General features: G+C 33.7%; 1 pseudogene; it reads right to left on the bottom strand.

The window, feature by feature from the left end:
• Positions 1-18,788: 18,788 nt before the first annotated feature.
• Positions 18,789-21,708, bottom strand: LOC127122822 (8-amino-7-oxononanoate synthase-like; annotated as a pseudogene).
• Between the last annotated feature and the right edge of the window lie 756 nt (positions 21,709-22,464).

Here is a 22,464-nt window from a genome sequence, read left to right as displayed (position 1 = left end):
GTTTACTCTTCGGTTCAGCGTTTATTCTTTCATGGATCCAAGATATTATTCTTCGTTGATCTTGAACTATTTGTTCCCCAGCCAGTGATATATTGTTTGTTGTACCCAACAATACTTCCTTGTGGGATCCCATATAGGACGACCTAATCATAGTCCACCTTGTGAACCAGATGTTTGTGTTGTCAAACCAAATATTCATTACCCCCTTTTGGGCCAAAACTTTGTGAATTGAAGGTTGTTTGTGTTGTCAAACCAAACATTTTATCCCTTCTTTTTCTACCAATATTCCTTTACCCTTGGGTTCAAAGTCAGTTTAACTTTGTGGGTTCCCACATTACCATTATGTTGGTACAAATTATACTTTTCATCACCCTTAACCCCTTTCTTTGTTTTCGTAGTTCCGAACTACGATTGCTCTGATTTTCTCATTGCATAATAAGAATACGTAGGCACGAGGATGCAAATCCTTGGCGAGCATACTCCTATTTATTCCTTCTTCAGCCCTAGGGTACCATTCATATCTTTCATAATCCACTACCTACCTTTAATCATAAGCCGTTCGCTCTAGTGACATAATATTTCTTTGAAATCATATACACTTTCTTTGTATACCCATATATATCCTTTTAGGACGCCTAATGAAAAGTCTGTATTCGTACCAAGAGTTGTTTGGATTGTCCCCAAACATTTAATTCCTTCTTTTTGGCCAAGATGCATGTTTCCCTCTATGGTACGAATCCCATTTCTCATATGGATTCCAATATACCTTGACTTTTGGTTTCAAACTATACCTTTACAGTCACTTGTTACCAAATACTCTATTATGTGACTTTGGTCACTTTATTCCATTCATTTCCGTGATGCATCCACATTCTACCTTCATTCACTCTATGTGATATATTAGTTATCTTTGAGCCAAATACAGTATACCTTTGTGCTCAATCTTGTACCTCTTTGTGAATTAAGAGTTGTTTGTGCTATGAAACCAAACACTTAATTCATTCTTTTTTGGTTGTTCCAATACAGTGTTGTAGCCCCTCACTTGTTGGTTCATACCGGTTTTACTCTTGGGTTCACATTTCACCCTTTTGTTGGAGTTCAAATCATATTATTCTATGGTTTAGACCATACTTTGATCACAATTCTTTTCATCTCCCACCACTAGTTCTATGAACTACGGAGCACTGAATTCCTCATTACATTATAAGGATACGTAGGCATGAGGGCCTTAATCCTCATCGAGCATTTTATCTATTTTCTTTCCTTTTCCCATTCTTTGCGAGTAATCTTTAGATATAACACATGTTCGAGCAAGAGCAATCAAAACGGTTCTCATGGAGTGCCATGGATGTTAGGGGTGCTAATACATTCCCCTTGCATAACTAACTTCCTTACCCAGCATATCTCTTTCCCCCGGGTTTTATCGATGTTCTCCCTTTCCTTAGGGAATAAGTAAAGTTCGGTGGCAACTCTGTTGTATGTTCGAGCGTGCGATACGTTCGAGTATATTTCCACTAGCTTCAACCCCTTTAATAAAAAATATTTTTCTTTTCTCTTTTCTCACTTGATAAGTAGGAGATCGCAAACAATATTACGCTAACACTCTTACATCAAACTAACTAAATGGGTCCTATTGAGTACATCAGATGTGAGGGGTGCTAATACCTTCCCCTTGCGCAACCAACTCTCGAACCCGATTTGGTTGAGATGACCATTTCTTTTATTTGTTATGGGTTTTATCGATATTTTCCGTTTCTCTCTTTGAGAATAAATAAAGTTTGGTGGCGACTCTGTTTTATTCATATTTCAAGTGTTCCTTACGCTTAGGTATTTTCCGCATCGCGACAGAGTCGAGATATTATGATTGATGAAAATTCTTCCTGGGATTGGAATTCTAGTGATGTAATTGACAAGCCATTTATGAGTTATGATTTCGATAAAGCAAGTAACGATGTCGAAGTTGAAGATATTATCGATATTCTAGTCGAAGTCGAAACAGCTGCTGACATGCCCGACACAACCGAAATCGAAGATGGATTAGTTAGTAATGGTCAAAGACCTCAAAGAAATAGAGTTCGTCCGACAAGACTTAAAGACTACGAAGTAACTTGCGATGATGAAGTCAATCCAGATGGAGAATTAGTTCATTTTGCTTTACTTACAAGTATTGAACCAATCAACTATAACGAAGCCTTAAATGGTAAACATTTGAAGTCAGCTATGGTCGAAGAGTTAAAAGCAATCGAACAATACAATACATGGCAGTTAGTCAAATTTCCAGCACATACAAAAGTTGTTGAAGTGAATTAGGTGTTCAAGTTGAAGCACAATGCTGATAGGTCGATAACAAGACATAAGAATAGATTAATAGCTCGAGGTTTTCTTTAGAGAGAAGGAGTCGACTACTCTGAAGTATACGCACCAGTAGCAAGATTGGAGATTGTTAAACTAGTAGTTGCCTCGACATATTGAAGCTAGCGGAAATATACCCAAACACATCGCACGTTTTAACATACAACAAAGTCGCCATCGAACTTTATTTATTCCCGAAGGAAAGGGAAAACATAGATAAAAACCAGGGGAAAGAGATAATGGGTAAGGAAGTCGGTTATGTAAGGGGAAAGTAATAGCACCCCTAACATCCGTTGTACTCAATGGGAACCGTTTTGATTGTTCTATTCTCGAATAGGTGTTATCTAAAGATTACTCGCAAAAGAAGAAAGGGAGAAAAAAAGAAATAGATAAAGTGCTCGATGAGGATTGGGGGCCTCATGCCTACGTATCCTTATAGTGCAATAAGGAATTCAGAGCTTTGTAGTTCATAGAACTAATGATGGGAGGTGAAAATAAGTGTGATAAAGGTATGGTTTAAACCAACGGATAATATGGTTTGACTCCAAAGAGGATGAAATCTGAACCCAAGAGGAAAACTAGCATGAACCAATATTTTGGGAACCTAAGGCATGTAAACACTATATATGGTCTGCCCAAAATCAAAGGAATTAAGTGGTTGGCATCAAGGCAAACATCTCTCGTTTCAAAGGCAGACACTAGATGTAGCTCAAAGAAAAAGTGTATTTGGCTCAAAGAGAGAGTATATCATATGAAGTGAATGAAGGTAGTATGTATTGAAGGAATGTGGTTATTAATGGTACATGGAGGTGAATGGAATAATAAAGAAATAACCAAAGTCAAAGAAATGAAGGATTTGGTAAAAGTGACTGAAAGGGTATAATTTGGAACCAAGGGTAAGGGTGTATTGGAATCCATAAGATAGAGGGTATTTAAACCACAGAGTAAAGGTGGCATGAACTAATATGTGAGGGGCCTAAGGCATCATACCACTATATATGGTCGGCAGAAAACAATAGGAATTAAGTGTTTGGCATCAAGGAAAATATCTCGTGGTACAAAGGTAGACAATTTTCCTAAAATGGTATATATTGAAATCCCAAGAAGTATGGTGTTTGGTTCCAAAGAAAGGCAGTATGTCACTGAGGTGAATAGCTATGATTGAAGATAGGCGATGGATCATGAAAGATATGAATGATGCTCTAAGACAGAAGAAAGAATAATTAAGATTGTTCTCGCCAAGGATTCACATCCTCGTGTCTATGTATTCTCATCGTGCAATGAGAAAGTCAGAGCTCCGTAGTTCGTGGAACTACGAAAACAAAGAAAAGAGAGATTGGAAGTGATGAAGAGTATAACTTACACCAACAGAAAATGATAGCACGGGAACCCATAAAGGTAAATGAACTTTGAACCAAAGAGTAAAGGTGGAAAAGACCAATACGTGGGGGGGCCGAGGCATCATAGCACTGTATTGGAATGACCAAAAACAAAGGAATTAAGTGTTTGGCATAAAGGAAAATATCTCTTGGTTCATAAGGTAGGCACTAGAATTTCCCTAAAAGGATAGGTATGAGACCCAAAGGAAAATGATATTTGGTCCAAGAAAATAGTATATCATTGTAGGGAACAAACAATTTGGAACTAAAAGAGAAAGGTATATTGAATCCATGAAGCAAATAAACTCTGAACCAAAGAGTAAAGGCGGCATAGACCAATATGTTGGGGGTCTGAGGCATCATACCACTGTATTAGAATGGCCAAAAATAAAGGATTTAGGTGTTTGACATCAAGGAAAACATCGTTTGGTTCATAAGGTGGACTCTGATTAAATCATTCTAAAAGGATATACATGGAATCCAAATGGATAAGGTATTTGGTCAAAGGAAACAATATATCACTATAGGGAACAAACAATTTGAAACCAAAAGAGAAAGGTATATTGAATTCATGAAGGAAATAAACTCTGAACAAAGAGTAAAGGCGATATAGACCAATATATGTGGGGGGGGGAGGCATCATACCACTGTATTGGAATGGTCAAAAACAAAGGAATTAGGTGTTTGGAATCAAGGCAACCATCTCTTGGTTCACAAGATGGACTTCAATTAAATCTTCCTAAAAGGATATGAATGGAATCCAAAGAAAAATGTATTCGATTTCAAAAGGATATTATTGATTGATGAATGAGAGAGAATTAATAATTAGGGTATCTCACGGAGAATCTAAATCATTGTGCCTACGTATTCTCACTATATGTGTATGTTAATTTATGTTGTGGATGTGGATTTCTGTTAGGAAAAAAATTGTATTCTCTCTCTAATATGAAAATGTGGATTGAACTCTCTAAAGCGTGAAAAGAGTTGTTTTATAGAGTTCCCATTCTATTTTCAAATTTTAACGAAATTAAATCGAAATTCACTGTTAATTAACCTATTAGTTACAAATGAAAATAGTTAGTTGGAAATTCAAATTGAAATGAAATGATTAGTTGTGCAATGAAGTTGTTATTAGGGTGAATTTAGTGTTAGAAGTGAAATGAAATGTTATGTTTTTGTGAACTGTTAGTCTTAAACGAGTGCCGTTAAATGGAATTGGTTATATTAGTTAGATTATGCAGGTTTAAAGGGAACTGGTTCTGTTGTGAAATTATACAGGTTGAAGTTACTTATTGCATTCGAATTACTGCTTGTGAATCAGAATCTTCATTCTTCTATGCATTTTGCAGGTGGATCCTAGAGGGTGAATCAAAGGTTGCGCTTGAAATGTGCATTAGATTGAGGTGTTATGCTTACGAATTATAGGAGGCGCATGAAATTGCTTGGAATTTTGCTCCAAATGGAATGAATTTGTGATGAAACTTAAATGGTGTATTGATATGGTAGTAATTTTTGTAAATGGTTTATGGTTTGAATTTGGATGTATTTGTACATGGTTGAAATGAAATTTTTGGATTGAAGTATTATATTGTTTAAATGGAAATGTGAATTGGTTAATGTATGGTGGAGTGAAATATTGTAATATTTGTTTGAATGGAAATTGAATGGTGTAATTGTAATCCATGGTTGAATAGATTATGAAATGTTGTAATTGGATGGTTGAATAAAATGTTTGAATTGAAAATGTGAATTGGATTGTGGTTGGAAATGTATTTAGGAATTGAACATGCATGGCTTATATATTTGGGAATGGAAATTGAAATTTTGGTTGAATGTAATATGTATTTGGAAATTGAACGGTTCATTATGACATATTGGAATTGGTTTAGGTTATGGTTTAAGTGACTTGGAATATGGTTTAGGTTAGGATGAATGGAATGAACAAGGTTTAAAAATGACTTAAAATAAACATGTGATTATGGTTTGTATGAACATGGTTTAAAAAGGGTTTAAGATATAAACATGAACAAGATTTGAATTGAAAAAAAACAGAAACATCATGGTATGGAAAAGATCATGGATTAAATGGAATTGACTTGGAAATGGGCATGGTAATGAATCATGGATCATGGTTTCTTGGATAAAAATGATAAATGGAAATGGACATGAACATGAACTATGGTTTGAAAATGAAATATGGTTTGAAATGGTTATGGATTATATGGAATTGTCTTTTGAACAAGAATATAGGGACTGAAGGATGATGGCATGATAAGTTAACTTTGGTCAACTGGTTGACCAAAAAGTCAACAGTTGACCAAAAAGTCAACAGTTGACCAAAAGTCAACTTATGTAAAAAGACGATGAAATAGACTTCTCTGATTAAAAATGCATGTTCAAATGGAACCATGAACCAATAAAATTCAACTTGCCTAACTTCCCAGTTCAATACCACCAGATGGGAACATATGACTTAGATCAATGATTGATAATGAACTCTAATAATCATGGCATGACTTGACCAAAATGAATTAATGAAACTTGGATCAATGAAGATCAAGGGAATCAATGGATGAAGTGACTTAGATAAAGTGAGACCAATGATAATATGCAGTGGAATATGAATGTAAACATGTCTTTAGACCAATCACAAGGCACCACGGACTAGGGTTTAGCCAAGTAAAAGTTCAAGTTAAACAATAACTAAAGTCTCAAACAAAGTGAGTAGAAAATCATCAATGCCATGAGCCAAGATAGGGTATTCACCAACCACAAAACCAAGAACTAGGGTTTATTATGGACTGAACTCCAAGATCCAGGCTCCAAGCATCTAGCAGCTAGGGTTTTGATTAATCACCAATCCAAAAGTCAACCAATCATGGCACTCAAGCATCAATTATCCCTGATTAGGGTTTCAAACAAAGCACAAATCTCCTCAAATACATCTCAAACCATGGGCCCACAATTAGGGTCTAGAAGTCAAGTCAAATACCCACGAGGTCAAACAGAAGATCCCATAGGAGAAAAGCCAAGAATTAGGGTTTGGATACACAAATGAATATCATGGTATAGGCTTCATAAATCAAGGTCCCCAAAGGATCAGGAAATTAGGATTTCACTCCATATGATGTGCAATACCACAAACTCCAAGCAAAACCCTAGTTTTTACTAGCCACAAACCTTGAACCTATGATGCTTGTTAGCAAGTGTTAATCATGAATGAATGATGCATATGAATGATGCATATGAATGAAACATGAATGTGTAAAGATGAATCTTAAGTCAAAGGTTGAGTTAAAATATGAAAAGGGGAGGACAAATTTTAGGGTGTGACACATGTAAGCAAGGTTGGTCGACATTTCACTTAGATGTGAAATCAACATTTTTGAATGGACCTTTAGATGAAGAGGTGCATGTCACACAATCTCTTGGGTTTGTGATTCCTTAGGAAACAAGGAAAGCATACAAGTTGCACAAAGCGCTCTATGGTCTCAACCAGAAACCTAGGGCATGGAACAAGAAGAACGACTCATACTTAGTCGAATTAGGATTCGTCAAATGCAAATCCGAATATGGTGTCTATGTTCATGTTGTGGTACAATATATAACAATCATCTGCTTATATATCGATGACTTGCTGGTAACTGAAAATAACTTGGAGAACTTGTCGAAGTTCAAGAAGTTGATGATGAGGGAATTTGAAATGTCAGATATGGGAAACTTGTCTTATTTCCTAGGCATGGAATTTCAAATGTCAAAGCAAGGTATGTTGCTACATCAAAGAAAGTATGTCGAATAGATACTCAAGATATTCATGCTGGATGATTCAACTCCTGCATCTTCGCCTATCGAACCAAATTTGAAATTGGAGAAGCATGGAGAGGAAGACAAAGTCGATGCAACTTTGTTCAAACAAATTGGCAGATCTATGAGATATATGTGCAACAGTCGATCTGATATAGGTTTCTCAATCGGATTAGTAAGCAGATACATGAGTGAACCAAGAGTGTCGAACATGAAGATTACAAGAAGAATCTCGAGATACTTAAAAGAATTGATCAACTATGGAATTCTATTTCGTCAAGACTCTGAAAGAAAAAAAGCCATGGTTACTTTCTATTCAGATGCTGATTGGTGTTGGGATAAGTAAGATCGAAGAAGCACAAGGTTATTTCTTTCAAATATTTGGCGCCCTAATCTCATGGTGCTCGAGAAAGTAACTTATGGTGGCATTGTCATCGTGTGAGGGTGAATATATAGTAGGATTCTATGCTACTTGTCAAACAATTTGGATCAGATATGTGCTTGAAGAAATGGAAGTCGGAGTAAAGAAACCCATGGTGCTGCAGGTCGACAACAAATCAGCCATAAATCTTGCGGGGAATCTAGTTTTGCATGGAATGAGTCAGCACGTCGAAGCTAGATTTCACTTCTTAAGGGAGAAGTTAAATCGAGGTGGGCTTGAAGTAAGGCACTGCTCAAGTGAAGCACAATTGGCCGACATCTTCACCAAAGAATTGGAGATCGACACATTTTTGAATTTGAGAAAGAAATTAGGAATAACTCAGATCGACTATAATTAGTGTTTGTTCGACAACTTGGATTATATGGGAGTATGTTGAGATATAATATGATCTAAGTTGTGTGAGGCTCAAGCCCAAAATTAATTAGGGTTTATGATTTTTATATTTGTTACTTAGTAGTCAAGTCACTTAAATGTATATAAATAAATACTTCGTTATTCAATTAACACAATAATCATTCAACAATATCAATCTTTATTTCATATTCTCTCAACTCATTAAAAATGTTCACGCATAATCGCTGTCATATTGTTATAACTATTGCAACAATACTTTTGATGACATCCATAGTATCGCTGTCATATTGTTGTAACTATTGCAACAATACTTTTGATGACATCCATCGTCATTTTTTATTGCTCATTTACTTTGAACATTTAAAATTGGTTGTGAGTTATTCTTGAGAGGCCCTTGAACCCCACTTTTATGCCTACTTTTGTGTCCATCAAGAACTAAAATTTTAGCTCTCCACTTAATGATTTAATTTTATCAATAAATATTAACATTGTTTTATATATTTGGTTTTACATTTACAGACTTTGGTATAAAAATGTTCTATCAAAACTTGCTATTGGGTTTAACAAAATCAAGCGGAATTTTGTATTGTGTTTATGTTGATGGTCTTGCAAATACCACTTTTCATTGTGATGATTTTGTTTGGTGCGGTAAATTATACACTTGTATTGGACATGAATTTTTATGAACACGTACGAAGAGACTAGGGTCCGTTTGTTTTAGATTATTTTATAAATAATTTTTATAGTGTAATTATGTGTAAAAAAATAATAAAGAAAGTTTTTATAAATATTTTAAATAAATTTTTTATTTAAATAGTTATTTTTAAAATGTTATTTTATATAATTTATAATAGATTTTTTTTTATTTAAAATTTTAAAAAATACTTAATTTTAAATCTATTTCAAATAGATTCTCAGGATCAATAATATATGCTTACATTATAATGTCAAATATAATTTTTTAATTTAGAAAAAACAAAAAAAGTTTTATAAAATTCATTTTTAAAAATATAAAGATTTTTTTTAAAGCTAAAACAAACAAACTCCAAATATACAATGTCAGTGCAACATAACTTTACATGACCATCTAATAAAATTGTATCATTCAACAATTTCATATTAATATTTAAAAAATTAAAATATGATTTGATGAGATACATCCATATTTTTTCACCGTCAAATATGAATTACCTTCTTTCATATTTCATTTTTTTTTGTATGCATCATACTCTTTTTTTTCTTCATAATGGAATGTGTCTCATGTTACACCTTTCATATATGATGATAAAAGAAGTGTGGTGTGGCCATATGAGTCCCCTTTACAAGTTAGGGTCTTGCGGACACGTAGTTGATTGAGGCTTTGTGGCACATGTAAATGAAACATTTTACAAATCATAGAAAACTACGCACGACAGTGTTGAAGAATCTTGTAAAAAAGGTGATTCTAAAGCTAGCAAAGAATGGTTGTCTCTATCCTAAACCATTTAAGGAAACTCCAAGACATTGAAATGTCTATGCCTAGCACTCAATGATCTTAATCTAGTTTGGAGTTTTCATGTCTTTAACTCCAACCAAACTAAAGATGTACTGCACATTCAGATACGTGAATCAATTTGAACGTGGGTTTGAGGTGTTCCACGTCTCAACTTACTTTTGGGGGAATTACTTTTCCCAATTTTATGGGTGTTCTTCTCCATCAATGAAAAGTTATAATTGTACTTAAAATTTGAAGATTTATCTTTGGACTTAATCAGTTTTATTTTATCAATTCTATTTTATTTAAATTTAATTTAGATATGCATTTTCATGAAACTGTATTAAGAGGAGGCACAATACTAACAGAGCAAGACTTTCAGAATTGAAGTAACACCTGTAAATAAATTGTCAAATTATAGAATGCGATTTCTAATGCCTAAATTTTCAATAAATAGGCATTAGAAATGATTTTTTTGCTTATGTTGAGTAAAAGATAAAATTAATAATGCATACTCATCTATAACAGTAAGAGGCGATCTAGCATTATTATTATTATTATCTGTTCCTATTTTATCTTTATTGAAATGCATTTTTGTGTATATCCGAATTCAATTTAAATCCACTTATAAATTTTTGAGTTGTGAATATTTTAAATATGTTTGGAGATACATTTTTCAAATATAGAAGAATAAATTTGAGTTTTCAGTTTAAACACTCTCACTCTAAGGAGTGGAAAAAATATCTCTATTTTTGATTCGTAAGTGGACGATAGAGTGAATTTTCCTTCGTGTTAAAATTCAACCGCGATGATGAAAGCAAAAAGAAAAACTATCAAAATATTTCATTAGATAGTAATTTGTTGATGAATAAATTAGTTGTAAGGACTTAATTTAATTATTAATAGTAATTAAATTATATTAGTTGAAAAAAGAATTAAAGAAAATTTGAATTAATTAGTGAAGAGTGATATAAGCATAAGTGAAATTGAGTGATATTTTTGTAATTACGTGTGCTGAAACATAATAGAAAATTGGCAATTACCTTTTTTTTCTTATTTAGGAGTTGAAGTTGGAAGGATCGAAATATAATATTTATTTGAATATTGGTTGGAGGAAGAGGCTTTAGAATTGAAACTAGATGTTTTATTCTCAACAACTCAATTAGTGAATTACTTTTATGACTTAATTATGTAACAAAAATAACAGTGCAGTTGATTAGATAATTATTTTAAAAAATAATATAGTTTTTTAAAAGTCCCAAAATATTAGTTCAATTTGGCATCTTTATAATGTTTATAACTCAGTATAAACCATCTAGTTGCATGATTTAAGTTAAGGAATAAGTCAGGACACTACAGTATTTTTTACTTTAGTCAACACAAGAATAAATCATGGTTAAAAAACATGTTGCTTAAAGGGGTAATAGGCCGCACCTACTACATGTTGTCAAGATTCTAGAATTTTGTTAAAAGTGTCTATTCACTTTAAGCTATATTTTAGATGTTAGAAATTGTCAAAATTGAAAGTACTCTTTTTATAAGTATAGTAGAAATTAATAAGATTAATATGTTCTTGTACGAGGAGTAACACATTTATTTATATATATTAAATATAATGCATCAAATTATTTTGCGACATCTAATATGGGGTGTTCGCGGTGCGGTTTGGGCGGTTTTTGCGATAAAAATTATCCGAACCGTAAGAGAAAAAAGCATGCGGTTCAGTTTGGTTCGGTTGACTTTTAGAAATAAAACCAAACCAAACCAAACCAAATCAATGCGGTCTGGGTTGGTTCGGTTGATTCGGTTTTTTATAATATTTTTATTGAGCCATATATACTCGTATAAATAACGAGATAACTTTGTGTTTAGTCATTCATACATTACTAAATAACATCAAAATTTATCATATTTAGACAAAAACGTTTCATTCAATATACAAAAAATCAGATTAGACAAAAGTGGAATAAAAGACAAATATAAATAGTAGCATAAAATAATATCAAAGACATTATAATAAAACATAAAAAAAAAATATATGAGATGAGAGATTAGAGAAGATGAAAAAAAGAACATGGGAGATGCGAGATTGAGAAGAAAAGTGCAATAAAAACGTAATTGGAAGAGAAAATAGTAACATAAAAGATAAAAAAGAAACAACACAATAGAGGATTTATTAGAGTAGAATATGCGAGACCTACATGGAAAAGAAGATGAGAAGAATGTGTGATACTACTATGAGAGATTTAAGAAGGTTGAAATTGAAACCCTAAGTGTGATTAAGAGAAAATCGTTTGTAATTGTAAGGTTAAGGCATACTAAGTTTGAGGTTTGGGTTGGATGTGGGATAAGTGAAGTTTGGGTTGTAACATAATGCGGTTTGGTTTGGTTTAGTTCGGTTTGCAAAATACAAACCGCAAACCAAACCAAACCGTGCGGTTTTATTAAAAAATGACCCAAACAAATCCGAATCAAATGCGATTTTTTGCGGTTTCGGTTTGGTTGGTTTGGTTTGCGGTTTTCTATTGGGTTGGTTTGATTTTGAACACCCCTAGACTAATACTGATTTCTTAAAAAATAATTCACATCATCTTATTAATTTATGTGTACAATCTTTACTAAACCACTAATCAAAACACCACCATCGGCCAAAATCCCATCTGACATTCTTTTACTCTTTCCATACAAAAACTCCCTTTTTTCCTTCACAAATTCTCCAATACCAGACAAAAATTACGTATATGGAGAAACTTATAATTTTGCAACTTAAAGAAAGTGGTTTCAAGTTCTTTCCGGTAGAACAAGACACTGATCAAAACAATCACTACACCTGTTGTGAATATCTCAGGGAACAGTTCTTGCAAAGTTGATTTTGGATTTCTCTTATTATGGTTTCTCGATTTTGGATTATGTTTGCATCATTAGGTATGTGTGCGTTTGTTCTTGCAAAATTCTATTTTGAATTTCTCCGATCACAATTAGATTTTCTCCTTCGTACAGTTATCGACAAATAAATTTTTTATTGTTGTTCTTGCAGAATTCTATTATGAAATAGATTATAACTGCTTTATCACAGTTAACACTTTCTAATACTTTGATTCTTGGAATTTTATTGTTGAAAAATATGTATAATGACGAAGTTGTTGTTCTTTTAGCTCAGATTGTTTTCTTGCAGAGTATTATTATTCTCCAATACCATACAAAAATCACATAAATGGAGAAACTTATAATTTTGCAACTTAAAGAAAATCGTTTCAAGTACTTCCCAGTAGAACAAAACTGTAATCAAAGCAATCACTACTCCTATTGCAAATATCTCAGGAAACATGATTGCTCTTGCAAAGTTGATTTTGGATTTCTCTTATTACGGTTTCTCGGTTTTGGATTATGATTGTATCATTAGGTATGCGTGTAGTTGTTCTTGTAGAATTATATTTTGAATTTCTCCGATCATAATTAAATTTTCTCCTTCCTACAGGTACCGACAAATAAATTTTGGATTGGTGTTCTTACATAATTCTACTTTAAAATGGATTATAACTGGTTTATTAATGTTAATACTTTCTAATACTTTGATCCTTGGAATTTTATTGTTGAAAATATGTCTAATGACGAAGTTGTTGTTCTTTTAACTCAGATTGCTTTCTTGCAGAGTATTACTATTTTCTTGACGTGTATGATTTGGTACAATTTGATTTTGTTTCTTTATGAATTTGATGTTGTCAAGAACATATTATCACCTTCTTCGTAAACTACAGGTACAAGATAAATCGATTTAAATTTGCTTTTCTTGCAGAATTCTATTTTAAATTTCGCTGATTACAATTTGAAATTTACTATTTTATATATACCACTATAATATTTTAATCTCAAATATTAATAGCATCACAAAGGACCGTGACAAAAAATTATCAAAATAAAACATTATTTACATATTAATATTATTATAAATATTCATATTAATTATTTTAATTTAACATAGGAAATCATCAATATGAAAATAAATAAAATAGATCATTTTGTACATCCTTTTATTCGTGTTAATAATTAATTATATTTATTATTTTTAATAATCAAAATAATTTTTGTATTTTAAAATATAGCATAGGAAACAATCAATATAAAAATAAATAAAAGAGATCATTTTGTACATTATTTTATTTATGTTTATAATTAATTATTTAAGATTTTTAATAATCAAAATAAATTTTGTTAAATTATAAATAACAAATGTAGATATTAAAAGCCTATTATATTATATTAAAAAAAAAGTTAACATTTTTTATTACTATGAGAATTAATTTAATTTTGTACATTATTGTATATATTTTTTATGCCTCTAATTTTATATCTTTAAAAATTAGAGGCATAAAAAATATATACAATGTATTATATATATATATATATATATATATATATATATATATATATATATATATATATATATATATATATATATATATATATATATATATATATATATATATATATATATATATATATATATATATATTTGCATTATATGGATATAAAAAAGTTACTAAGATAAATATTAAACAAAATAAATATTAAAATTAGAAATTATTCATAATCATTTTATCAATCAATTTATTCTCCTAGATTTCCTCACTCATCTTCATAAGGTTTTAAAACATGTTATTTCACATTCAACACAATAACAATGTTTAACTTTCATCATAATATAATTCATAGCATTTGTAAAGCACATAATATATATAACATGGTATAATAATAATAGTCTTTTACATTATCTTTCTAACACATCCGTCCGCGTCCAAAACAGAGTTACAACACTCAAATACTTTAACAATCTAACTTAATCAAGAATTTAGGTTAACATTTGTTCCATGCACAAATGTTCAACAATAAGAGCTTAGCCTAGTGGTAAGGCATGTTCCATATCAAAGAGGGTTCAAACCTCATTGGTGGTATATTTTAATTTATTAAAGAATTATTTCATGTCAATTGATTCATCAAATGAATCAATATCGAATGGGAGATTTTTCATAAAATTTTACTAAACCAACCGATTGGATGGTTGTAATTCCGTATTCACAAAAATAGAAAAGAACAACACATTAATCCATCACAACATAACATCTATTCATATGACAACATGAAAGATCACAAACAACATACAACAACATGGCACCAAGGGAAGTATGAACACAACAAAGATTATCCCCTCACAGGCTAAATCTAACTAAGAACTCACCTCTAACACATGAAGATCATGAGTGTCGCACCTCGAAAAAATATGGGGATACGACTTCAAAGCGAAGCGCGATCGCACGCTCGCAATGATGGATTGAACAGAGTCGCCACCGAACTTTATTTATTCCTAAAAAGGAAAGGGGAAATATCGATAAAACCCAAGACAAAAGAAAGGATAAGATATGGTCATCGCAACCAATATCAGGGTTCGGGAGTCGATTACGTGAGGGGAAGGTATTAGCACCCCTCACGTCCGTTGTACTCAACGGGAACCATTAGGTCAGTTGTGTGCGTTAGTGTTAGTTTAAAATATTAGGCTTTTCGAGTTATTAGGTGGGAAAGAAAGAGTAGAAGAGAGAAGAAAATGTTTTTAGAGTTTTGTCGAAGGACTAAACCTAAGTTTTTTATTAGTGGGCCTGACAAGATTTACAAATCCTGCTCCTACGTATCTCAAAAGAGAAATCAAGGCTTACGTAGTTCTGGGTAGAAAAATGTTTGTTTGTTGGTCAATTTTAGCGAAAGCTATACTGTATTAATCGACGAAAACATTATTTTACCCAAAACAGATGAGGAGTGAACGCATACCACACATCGAACGGATTTATAAATCTACATTCGGAAAAGCGTCATTTATCTCTACTCAACAATCGTGGCCGAAACATTGTTTTGTATCACTTACGACAATATATCTTTCATTTATGAAAAAAGTTTTTTGATTAATCGCACGGCGGCGAGAAAAGAGTTTGATCGGTTGGAGGTATTTTGAGTGATGGCGAGAACTTGGATGAGCGAGATATACATCTCGAATCCTAGCCTCAGGAGTGCATGGTATACACCATGTTCCATTTCCATCTTATTTGTAAAAGTATTTAATAAAAATTAAGTGTTTTGAATTTGATTGCGAAAGGGTTTGAAGAAACCGCATTGACAATTTTAGGCGATGGCGAGAGTTGAGATTGGCGAGGCATACGTCTCGAATCTTAACCTCAGGAGTGCATGATATACATCATGTTCCATTTCCACCTTTATTGAGAAAAGTGTTTAAATAAGAATTAGGTATTTTAGAATTTGATTGAGAAAAAGGTTTGACGAAACCACATTGACGATTTTAGATGATGGCGAGAGTTAAGATTGGCGAGGCATACGTCTCGAATCTTAACCTCAGGAGTGCATGGTATACACCATGTTCCATTTCCACCTTTGAAAAAGTGTTTAAGTAAGAATTAATATTTTTTGAGTTTTTGATTATAAAAAATGGCTTGACGTTGGATCAAGCGTTTGATGAGAGTTTGAAAGAAATGGGATGGAATGGGATGGAGGAATGAGTTGATTTGTTTATTGAGAAAATACTCGACGTTGGATCGAGTCATATTTTTTTTGTATTTGTGAAATTTGTTGATTTTATTCTTGGGTTAGTATCTAGCTAAACAACCAAACAATAGAGAAATAGAATAGTACAAGATTATTACACATTGGGGGAGTGGGGTACATTTGTCAAATGGGGATTGAAAAATCATGAAATAAATAAATCGGAACCAAACGAATAATGCATGAGTGTACGTGCAAGAGAACCGGCTCATTGTAAGAAAGCCCAAGAGTAAGCTATGTGAGGTTGATGGCGATGCTTAAAAAGCAATCGACTTACACGGATTTGAAAATGGGCTCGATATTAAATCGAGAAAAGTATGATTTTTATAGTTTTAAAAATGGTTTTGCATGTATGATGAAATTAATAAAGAAGCATGGACATAAAAAAGTATTAAAAGAAACAAAGTGCTAAAAGATAGTGAAATACTAAAAAATGAAATGCTAAAAAAAGAAATACTAAAAATGCTATCTTACGAGTATCGAACCCACTCCTCTTGAGATTACAGCACTACCCTCTCTCCACTGGGCTATTTAACAACTAACTGTTATTTTAAGACTAACCTAAATATATAAACTAAAATAAATTAAAAAATGATTAAAATAAAAACTAAAATAAAAAAGAAGACTATTGGTCTACTGGTAGTTAAACCCAGCCGCATGGCTGTTGGGTTTACATTGGGAATACGTAATCGGTAAAGATAACCATAAATACGTTACTAAGTACCCATAAACCAAAATTAATGACCAACAAAGGGGAACTAAAGGTCACTTAAAAATAGGATTTAACAGTCTGTTTTGGAAAGAACAAATAGTAAATAAAAAATCAAAATAAAAGAAAAAGTGAGAACGCAGATGGGATTCCCAGAACTCAATCGTCCTCCTCCCAAACTTTTGTTCTCCAAAACTCCTATCTCACACCTCTCTCAGACGAGACTCTCTCTCGCAATCTCTCCTAATCGCGTCTCTCTTTCTCAGGCGCAACCATTCCATCTCCAATCGCTCACATCTCACTCAATCTCTCTGAAACGATGCAAGAATCCAATGGCTAGGACAAAAAGGGCTCACCTTCGGCGGTGGCGACGAACCAGGTAAGGGTCGAATCTTCTCCCTTCGCCTCTTCAAAAAGAATTTGGTTTCGCTTTGATTTTGCCTTAATTTTAGGATTAGGGTTCTTTGTTTGTTTGCAAGTTTTTCGATTCCGCCTCCTTACTCGGTTTTTCGTCCCTGATTCGCTTCCTTTTTATATTCACAGCTTTAGGGTTTTGGAAGTGTAATTGGCTCAAAAGAGAAAGCTCTCAGCAATGCTTTTCATGCTCAGAAGCAAGTTTGTCCTCTTCGATGCTATCTTCCGGAAAGGTAATGTGAACCTACCTACTTTCTTCCTCTGACTTGTCTCAAATCCCAAATTGGGAAATTTCGGAATTTACTGCTTGGTAATTATTTCGTGCTTTACTGCAGTGAAATTGAGCATTGGTTTGATGATGCAGGTTGAGGTTCAAGGTGTACTGGTTGCAGATAGCTTGACTTGGTCGGAAATGCAGGCGGTTGATGCTTCAGCGATGAACACCGGTGGCTACGGTTTAGATTCGTGCTCCTGAGGCCAAGTCACCAGCCAACCACTTCCGGTAACCATCTTTGTCCTTTTCCAAATGAGTCGCTTCTAGCTTTGGATTTCTCTTTTTATTGCAAACTGCAGCAAAGTAATTCTGGTTTTCTTAGTGAAAGTGTAACATATGAATCTTTCCTATCAGTGGCATCGCTAGTTGCCTGGAGAGTTTCTTTTGCCTTCACCCACTCGTCATTTTTCAATTCCAGCTCAAACAGCATAGATAATGCATTTGGACTCTTGTCATTCACTTTCAGGGCATCATTAACCGGTTCAATGCTCGATAAAATGTTGTTCCGAGCCTTTGCAGTAGCAGCATAGCCTCAGATTCGCATCAATGTAGTCCGGGTACTTGAACAAGATGACCGTTACTTTCAAGGTCGTGAAATAATTGCATGTCCTTGGACTGAAGAGTAGAAGTAGCAGCATCAATGGAAGACTTATTCGCCTTGCTAAAGAAGGAAAGCCAAATTCCATCATTAAGAGCTTCCTTAAAAGTTTGTTTAGCAAGCTCAAATTCTCCACTTTCAAACTGAATGACACCAATATTATTGAGTAATTCAGTTGATACTTCCTGGCTTTTAGAATTTTTTGTTGTTATGTGAATTATTAACCGATTTTCTAATCATTACAGGTTTGCAGGTTTTGGCTTTTCCGCTTTGTTCGCTGTCATTTGCAGTCGGCATCTGTGGCTTAGCGAGTGAGCATTCCAAAATTTGGCCATCAATCTCATGCTTCTCTGTGTTCTTCAATGCCTTCATTACACATGATTTATCAGCACAATGCAACAAAACCATATCTGCTCTTTTCTTGTCCAGCTTTAGCAGGAGGGAGAGCCACTTTGTACTTCAGCGACTTAGACTTATCATACCGTCCTCCAGCGGGGTTGGCAGCAGCAAGAATGGAGGTACGAGCATTGAGTGTTGCTTGTATTCTTGCTTTAGTGATACTGATAGTTTGTTGTTCCATTGCCTCGTGAATTGCAATCTGATCTCTTATGTCCATCTTGTCAAATTCATCAATGCAGCAAATGTCATTGTCAGCAAGCATCAAAGCACCAGCCTCAATACAAAACTCTCCAGTTTCTGGTTCCTTGGCAACAGTTGCAGTCAAATGATGGATTGGTACTAAATCCTCTACAGGCCATGTTTTCCGAGAATTCTGTGACAGAATCTTGGGCATCAACATCATTTTCAACCCATACTGAAGCAGTATAATGAAGAGCAGTGTTCTTATCAAGGCCACAAGTCCTGCCTAACATTGTCGAGATAGATAGATGAAAAGGGCCTGTGTGCATGACCTGCAATTATGTTATTTGTTCTCTTTTTTTTTATTTGCCCCACCAGATGCAATGTTGTTGCAATCAAAAGATAGATCTGGTGGTGGATATCTCAAATTTGTATTATTATTGTTAGAGAAATATAACGTTGGTGTTGAAACTTGTGACACATGAATTAAGTTCTTCATTTCCATGTACATATGCACATCTATTTCCTGAGTTTTCTTGTTTGCTGTAATGTGGGAACAAATGGTTGGCAGAAGTGATTATGCCAATTGCGCCCAACACTTTCTTTGATATGCTCTAGGTTCAATTTCTGTTTATTTTCCAGTTGGGATGTTCTAGCAGCCACATCAATGACTGGATTGAAGTAATTATAGCAGCCACATCATAAATTGGACTCCACCTTTTTTGTAAAATATCCCAGCATATACTTCCATGAAACATCCGAGAAACAAAGCGCACAGTAGGTGGTTTGATCACATTCACGTGGAAGCCAGCTTGTAGTAAATGCCGGCTTGCTTGCAGTGCTTTGTCTTTACTGCCAACTATTAGGGAAATAATGTGACTTGTAACAGGGATTCCCAATGTGACTTGTAACAGGGATTCCCGTAAGCAAATGAAAATCTTTCATGGCAGCCGGCGGCTTTACTTAGGGTACCAATGCATATGTCCACATCCTTCTCACAGTTGAACTCCTCATCAATACCACCGCCATTTGCCACAAACAAACGTCCCGTGAGCATCATCGATGACTAGTAAAAAGCCATACTTCTTGCGAAGTTTTGCAAATTCAACCATTGGTGCAAAGTCTCCATCCATGCTAAACAAGCTGTCAGTTACCACAATTTTCCTCTTCATACCGCAATGGGATAGGAGCATATTGAGGTGGTACATATCACAATGTCTATATATGTATACTCTTACACCTTTTTGCCGACCCGCGAGACGAATACCATCAATTATTGATGCATGGTTTAATGCATCAGAAAATATGACAATCTTTTCATCTTCTGAAAGTATGCTATTCCCAGCTAAGAGAGAACCAATACTTCTTATTGCTGTCATCAAGGCCATATTGGAATGGGGATGGTTTATGGTTTGGAAATGTAGCTGCCTTGAACGGTCTCATATGAACATGATTTGAATGGGAATGAATTGATGAATTTAAACATGAATCTTGAAGCTAGATAATGACCAATGTCTATCAGTAAACAAAATGGATTTGGGAATGAATGTATGCAAATGAATTTTAGGCCAAGTGCCAAATAAAAATAAAAAATTCAGGGTCAAAATCGGGGTATGACAATGAGTAGAAAGTGGTGATCATGATGATGATGATGAAGATGACATGATGGTGGTGGTGGTGGTTTCCTTCCTCTTTCTCTTTTCTTCTTCCTTTCTCCCTTTTCCTCTTCTTCTCTACTCTTCCCCTTTCTTTCTTTCTGATATCTCTATCTCTCCTACCTACTCTTTCTACTTTCTTATCCTCTTCTTCTTCTTTTCAATCCCTACCACACAAAATACATATATAATATATATAATATCAAGTAGTAATAAAAATATCTCAATTGATATTTTATCTTCCAGTACCAATTGACCAATTATTAATGTTATCAAAAATGTCCTCTCTTGAACTTATTAATATTGGTATGTCTCTTTTATTAATAATTAATATCTTCAGAGTTCACGGTTACTCTATTGGTCCCAATTGACAATAATTAGAGCATATAGGAGCTCTAATTATTACAACTGATAATAGATAGAGTACATAGGAACTCAATTGGTCTCAACCGACAATTAATTAAGCATTTAAGAGAATATGGGATATTACATTCTCCCCCCTTGAATTGAAATTCGCCCCCGAATTTCCTTCACTCAATAAATAGACACTTCTTGTATCAACATCTTAGGCCAACACCTGACTTCTCTTCGATTTCAAATCTCTGACATATTCATTCTTCCAACTTATCCTCCTTGGCAAACTTCTTTCTTGTGCGAACCCTCAATAATTCATGGTCTTAACCATATCCCCATTCCAATATTGGATTAACATTTGCGAAAAACTTTACAATCCATTTATTGATATTCTCATCAACTTCACTTGATCTGATACTATATGTTGCAAGCCTCTACTCCTATTGTTTCACTTCTCACGTACTACTCCAATAAGATAGCATCATTAGCACGAGATTGTCTTACTCTCATTCTTATGAATAAACGACCTCTCTGATTCTCATAATCTTGATTGAGCCCTTTCTTCCATCACCTTCCATTGTGATACTCCGATTCCAACAGTGGAACACCTGGGATTCCTAAGCACCACCGGTTAGCTAACAGTCTACATAGAAGATCACACATATCCTCCAGAGTGCCCACCACCCAAAACAATACTAGGACCTCATTAACATCCATTAGTAGAATAAATTCTCGCTAACATACAAAGGTTTAAAATATGACCAACATCCTCCATAAGATATATATATATATATATATATATATATATATATATATATATATATATATATATATATATATATATATATAGGAGTCACGCGACTATAACTATAGAGGTGTATGACATTCAGATTTATCCCATGCTTGAATGAACTTATCCAAATTAGTTTGACAATATCCAATTCTTGTTATTATGTTCCATATCAAATCCTCTTATAGGGTTCTGATTCCTTCAGGGTTTCTGCTGACACAGGATCCCGACCAATAACAAAATAACACCATCAAGGAACTTCAAGTCATTAACAAGACGCCACTTCCAAGAAACCTTAAGCAACTAGACTGTAACTGTGAGTTTCCATACTACTCACATAGTCACACAACACTTCACACCTTTGGGAATAACGTTACACTTCTTATCTAGAACCCTTCATCTTAACGTCCTGATCCATCTTCAATAATCTTACCTCATGCTCTTACTAATATATAACTTGAGTTACATGATTAACTTCAGGAATATCTGATCCTCGTTCCTCCTTGGAAGTATAACTCATGAATCCTTCCAATAGGGTAGAGTATCATTGTATACAAAAATACTACTCTCCCGGGATTCTCATCCGAAGTCATGAATCCAAGAAATTATTGAATGCCATATTTTGACTAACCAATTTATACCTTACTAACACATACAATATAATGAACTAATCTCTTCTAGAT

The sequence above is a fragment of the Lathyrus oleraceus genome, chromosome 2, assembly GCF_024323335.1.
Source record: "Lathyrus oleraceus cultivar Zhongwan6 chromosome 2, CAAS_Psat_ZW6_1.0, whole genome shotgun sequence".
Taxonomy (NCBI): Eukaryota; Viridiplantae; Streptophyta; class Magnoliopsida; order Fabales; family Fabaceae; genus Lathyrus; species Lathyrus oleraceus.
Note: the sequence above shows the minus strand (reverse complement) of the source record. Positions and strands in the feature narration are given on the sequence as shown.